Source organism: Myotis daubentonii, chromosome 2 (assembly GCF_963259705.1).
Source record: "Myotis daubentonii chromosome 2, mMyoDau2.1, whole genome shotgun sequence".
NCBI lineage: Eukaryota > Metazoa > Chordata > Mammalia > Chiroptera > Vespertilionidae > Myotis > Myotis daubentonii.
In genome coordinates this window covers 155,278,482-155,283,389 of record NC_081841.1, presented here as the reverse complement: position 1 = coordinate 155,283,389, position 4,908 = coordinate 155,278,482, and the positions used below count along the sequence as shown (strand labels likewise).

The 4,908-nt window shown below is 40.4% G+C and overlaps 1 pseudogene; it reads right to left on the bottom strand.

Moving 5' to 3' along the window:
* Positions 1 to 962: 962 nt before the first annotated feature.
* On the bottom strand, positions 963 to 3,455 carry LOC132225906 (myotubularin-related protein 7-like; annotated as a pseudogene).
* Between the last annotated feature and the right edge of the window lie 1,453 nt (positions 3,456 to 4,908).

Sequence of the window (4,908 nt, the reverse complement as noted above, 5' to 3'; positions counted from 1 at the left end):
ATGCCCTCACTTTTGGTTTACTCAAAAATTTTGCTTCATTAAATTCTTCTTTCTTTGGCATCAATATTTTCTCTCTTCATTGGTTAATTCTCATCATCATGCAATATGAGGAAATTTCCCTCATCCTTAAAAAAATGTATATCAGTTTTGATTCCACTTCTATTTAAAGTCACCACTCTTAAATCTCTGCTTTTCTTCATTGTAAAGCTAAAAGAAATAGCCTCACTGACAACCTTATATTTATCCCCCCCCCTTATATTTATTTCCCAGTTTAGCTTTGAACCCATTCCAAACAAGGGAATTCATCCCACTAATAAATGATGGGGGCTTGGTATAGCAGTAGAGGTCATGAATATTGTCAGATTCTTTATGTAGGTCAAAGGCAAAGATGATAAAATTGGGGTTTTAACAATGCGAAGAGTCAGGAAGGGCAGGTGCTGCTAAAACTCAAGCCTTACCTCTTCAGTGCTCCCCAAGGACTTTGCACTCCCAGGATCTTCATTTCCCCCCGGAAGCCTTTCTCTGAAGAACAGTTACAGAACCCTGAGAGCAGTCCTCGTCCAATTGAAAAATTCAAAATATATCACCCAAGGAAATGTTAAAGTGATCATTAAACTTGAAAGATAAACTTCAACCATTACAAAGATCCTCAGTTAAAAAATATGTCTATTACCTGAAAAAGGTATGTCCTAATGTCTGCTGTTATTAGAAATGTTTATAACACAGGCAGGAAGGAAGATAACATCAAATGTTTTAGAAAGCATAATGCCCGAAAGTGAAATAGGTTGGAAAATTGAAGAAGAAAACAGGTGTGTGGGAATAAAACTTTCATAGCATGAATGTAGAATGATTTTCAAAATGGGATAAATTCATATATATATATTTAAATAAAATAAATGGCTATTTCCTCTTCTTCAACATCTAAAGAAACAAAGAGTTGGACTTTTCTCCCTTTTTCATTGTTATAATGTATGATTCTCAATGCCATGTGCCATTTCTTGAGTTATTTCTTGTGTTAAATTGCAATGTTCCCTTATTTTGGAAAGTGTTTCATACATGTCCTTTATTCTGGAACTCCAGAGGGACGCTTTAGGCCATGAGAAACACAGCTTGTCAGAATCGCCGTCCTTGCCACTGTCTCTGCTGGGTGCACATCTCCACCACTCGGAGATGGACAGCTTAAGTCCTACCCCCCAGACTCCGGACCACTGTTGGCTGAAGGTCTGGATCTGAGCTTGTCAAGTTGTCCTGGGTTCGTGTCAGAGTGGAGTCTTTGTCTCCTTGTGAAGGGCTCTGGGTGGAAACCATTTCATGTTCCCTCTGTAGTCCTGGGGAGTGTTGGCTGTGCTTTTGTCTGAGGGAGAAAACCCTGAGTGTTTGCTGGTTCACTTGGCTTACTCTTCACTGTAGTGCGATTTCAGTGGATTTTTTGGATTTTTGCAGCCTTTCTTCTAGGGCCTCTAGTTCTTCCTCCAGCTGCTGGGTTTCCTCCTTTACTGCCATGAAGGGTCTGTGACTGACTGTCAGGGCTGCAGTCACTTCTTAAAGAGGTTATACATGCCACTCCTAAACTCGTACATGAAGTCACATGGTGTTGTGGGGAGCAGAAGGATTCCCTGTGTCTGACTGTAAAGAGAGGTTCATGTAGTCAGCCAATTCTTCCACAGGTGAGTCCAGAAAGAATATGTTTTTTCTTGAATTTTGAATTCTCACCTCTCCTTTTTGCTGCTACATAGGAAGTTCTCAGATTGGCAGTATAAATGTGATATTGCATGTGAATCAGAAACCGTCCACCGAATTCAAACACACAGGGAAATTGTTCCATTAACTTCCAGACACACTCAATGAATAGTCAATAACTGGAGGGATTTCTTTTGGATCACCATCTGGATTGCCATATCTGTGACTAGACTTACGACCAAAGGAAATCCAGCCTTTTTCCATTAATATCACAAAGCCCTTCAGAGTCTGGTCGTGCTGATCCACAGCTGCACAGACCTGTTGCCGCCGTCCGAACAGTGAACAAGCACACTCACCTCTTCCTCTGTACGCCTTGGCAATGGACATTCCTGCATCCATGGCGGCCTCAGTGTGCTCATGGGGGGAGATTTAAGTTCGCACAGTTTAAGCGTTTTCTGCACACTGCTCCTCATGACATTGATGTTCCCTATCCTGATAAATTGGAACTTGATGTTGGAATAATTGTCTACATTCTGGTAGCCCTTCCCTTCAGGATGGTTTTCCATGGAGTTATGTTTTAGCTGAGTGTCAATGCCGCAAAGGAAGTCACTTCCTAGACTGGCTTTTCTGGTAGCCTGGAGTATCTGCTGGTCTTTCAGGCTCAGGGCACTGAAGCTGGACAGGGGCCGGCTGCTCCTGCAGATGGAGGGGTCCTTACCTTTATAGTAGTCAAAAGGGGCAGGGAATCACTGTGGTCTGCTCCAGAATATGTAACTCCCCACTATCGTACTGTGGCCAGCCTGGGAACCTACAGTGTGGTAGGGTAAGAATCACAAACTCTGGAGTCTCTATTCATATTATTGAGCTGCCAATAATCATTAGGGAAGCCCATGTGCTTGTATTGTTCAGTGAGATTGAGAAGCATCCAGCCTTGTTCCCCTTCTTATTTCTCCAGCTTGGGGTTGAATGAAAAGGAATATAACTCCTTATGTTTGGCCTTGCCAAGTGTATGAGAGAGATGTATGCATCATGGCAATCTCTCTCCTACTGTTTGATGAGTTGTAACAGGTGAAAGTCATGGCAAGAAAAAAAATACAGGACAGCCAGTACAGTTGTTGACTGTTTTAATGGTGGAAACCTGGCTATGAAGAATCCATGCTTCCTTTTTTGTTTTGTTTTGTTTTTAAATCTTTATCGTGGAAAGTATTGCTTAGGTCAGTGATGGCGAACTTTTCGAGCTCGGCATGTCAGCAGTTTGAAAAACCCTAACTTAACTCTGGTGCCGTGTCACATATAGAAATTTTTTGATATTTGCAACCATAGTAAAACAAAGACTTATATTTTTGATATTTACTTTATATATTTAAATGCCATTTAACAAAGAAAAATCAACCCAAAAAAATGAGTTCACGTGTCACCTCTGACACGCGTGTGATAGGTTCGCTATCACTGGCATAGGTCCTCCTTTTGCCCTCATTAACCTCTTAACCTCTTCTAGCCCTTTCTCTTCCTCCCCCCGCTCCCACGGCCCTCACCACCCCATTGTCCATGTCATAGAAATATGAACAAACTGTTGAACTTCGGAGGGAAGGCAGGGGAGGGTGGGTGGGAAGAGATCAACCAATCAACTATCTTTCTTTTCTTGGGTCTGGTGCATTTTCCACAAATAAACATGAGTCGTCGTCAAATGCAAAGTACCTAGGGCTGCTTTTTTTAGAAGACATTTGATCTGTCAAGTGGCCACTTTCGACATTGGGTGTGCAGAGGCGCTCCATGGAGGGCCCACATCTGCAAGGTCCCGGGAGGACACGGCCTCATGCACTTACCTGCAGCTACAGTGTGCAGCTCTTACTGGAGATGGTTTACAAATACCCCCAATTCCCTCCTTTATAAGTGTGATAACTCTAGAACTTATTTTCTATTCTATTTTACAGGTTTCTCTGCAGAGATAGTTCCAACTGCTGAAATCTGGCTTTCAAACTCATGTTTTATTTGCCGCCTTTCTTTAGACTGTCTTACTTTCTTGCACTTTGCCAATGATTGATAGACATCACAAATACATTCTTGTTCTAAAATCCTTGTCTCAGGGTCTGCTTATGGAAAAACACAAAGCTGTATGATGTTCTTAGGTTTCAAGCATGAGAGATAAGTATCCTCAAAATTAAGTTTACTGCCATGAGCAGAATTAAAATAAATAAAATGTTACAGAAACATTCATGTCTTGGCAGCTGAAGGGTATATATTGTACAAATTCTCTCTACATTTTAAGCGTATGGTTAACATCAAAAAGGGGTAAGGATTGGATCCCGAGGGAGTCTCCACGTAAGGCCCTGGGAATGGAGGGGGTGGAGGATTATTTGAATTTCTATGATAGGTATGACAAGAATATCTCTGATATGTTCAGTGTAGAAGCAGTCAACTTATTGCACATTGCTACAGCCAGAGCAAGATATATGAAGCACCATGACATTAAACAAAGTCAGAGAAGACTGGGAAAAGTCTTGGCAAAGGTTTAAAACCGGGTGCTTATTATGAGAGTGTAGCCTGACAGCACTGACAGTTCCAGATCTTGTATGGGAAATCTATTTCTTCAGCCTCAGCTGTCATTGCCTGCCAGCGACTTCCCTGCTGCTGTAAACTTTCACTTTTTGTTAGACATCTAGAGTGGCAGGTGAAAAAAAAAAGAGTGATTTAGATTTTTCAATAAAATAAGGCAAGTTCAAAGCATTGGACTGGCAGCTTTGCTTCTGAAGAAATTTTTGCTGCTAGATTTGGTTACAAAACTGAGCTCATAATAAAACTGGTGGGGTAAAGTCTTGATAAATTATTTCTAAAGGTGTCCAGAACACACACACACACACACACACACACACACACACACACACACACACTAAGTGATCTGTGTTACCAATCATTAAAATCATTTTCCATATCTAGAGAAATTAGGTACTAATGCTTGGTCTTTGGTATTTGATGACTATCCTTGTACCCTTATGGAAATTTCAATTTAGTTTTAATGTAAAGACATTACATCATAATCTAAAAGAGGAGGATGGATAATAGCAAATAATAAATATTTACAAATTTATCTTTGACAATTTAATTAACATAAAAATATAAATAAACTCATACTTGATACTTGAGATTACATTTGACTGGAAACATATGCTATGTCAATAAAAGTGTAAAAGAAAGAAATCGATATAATGTGTTTATCTTTCAAAATTG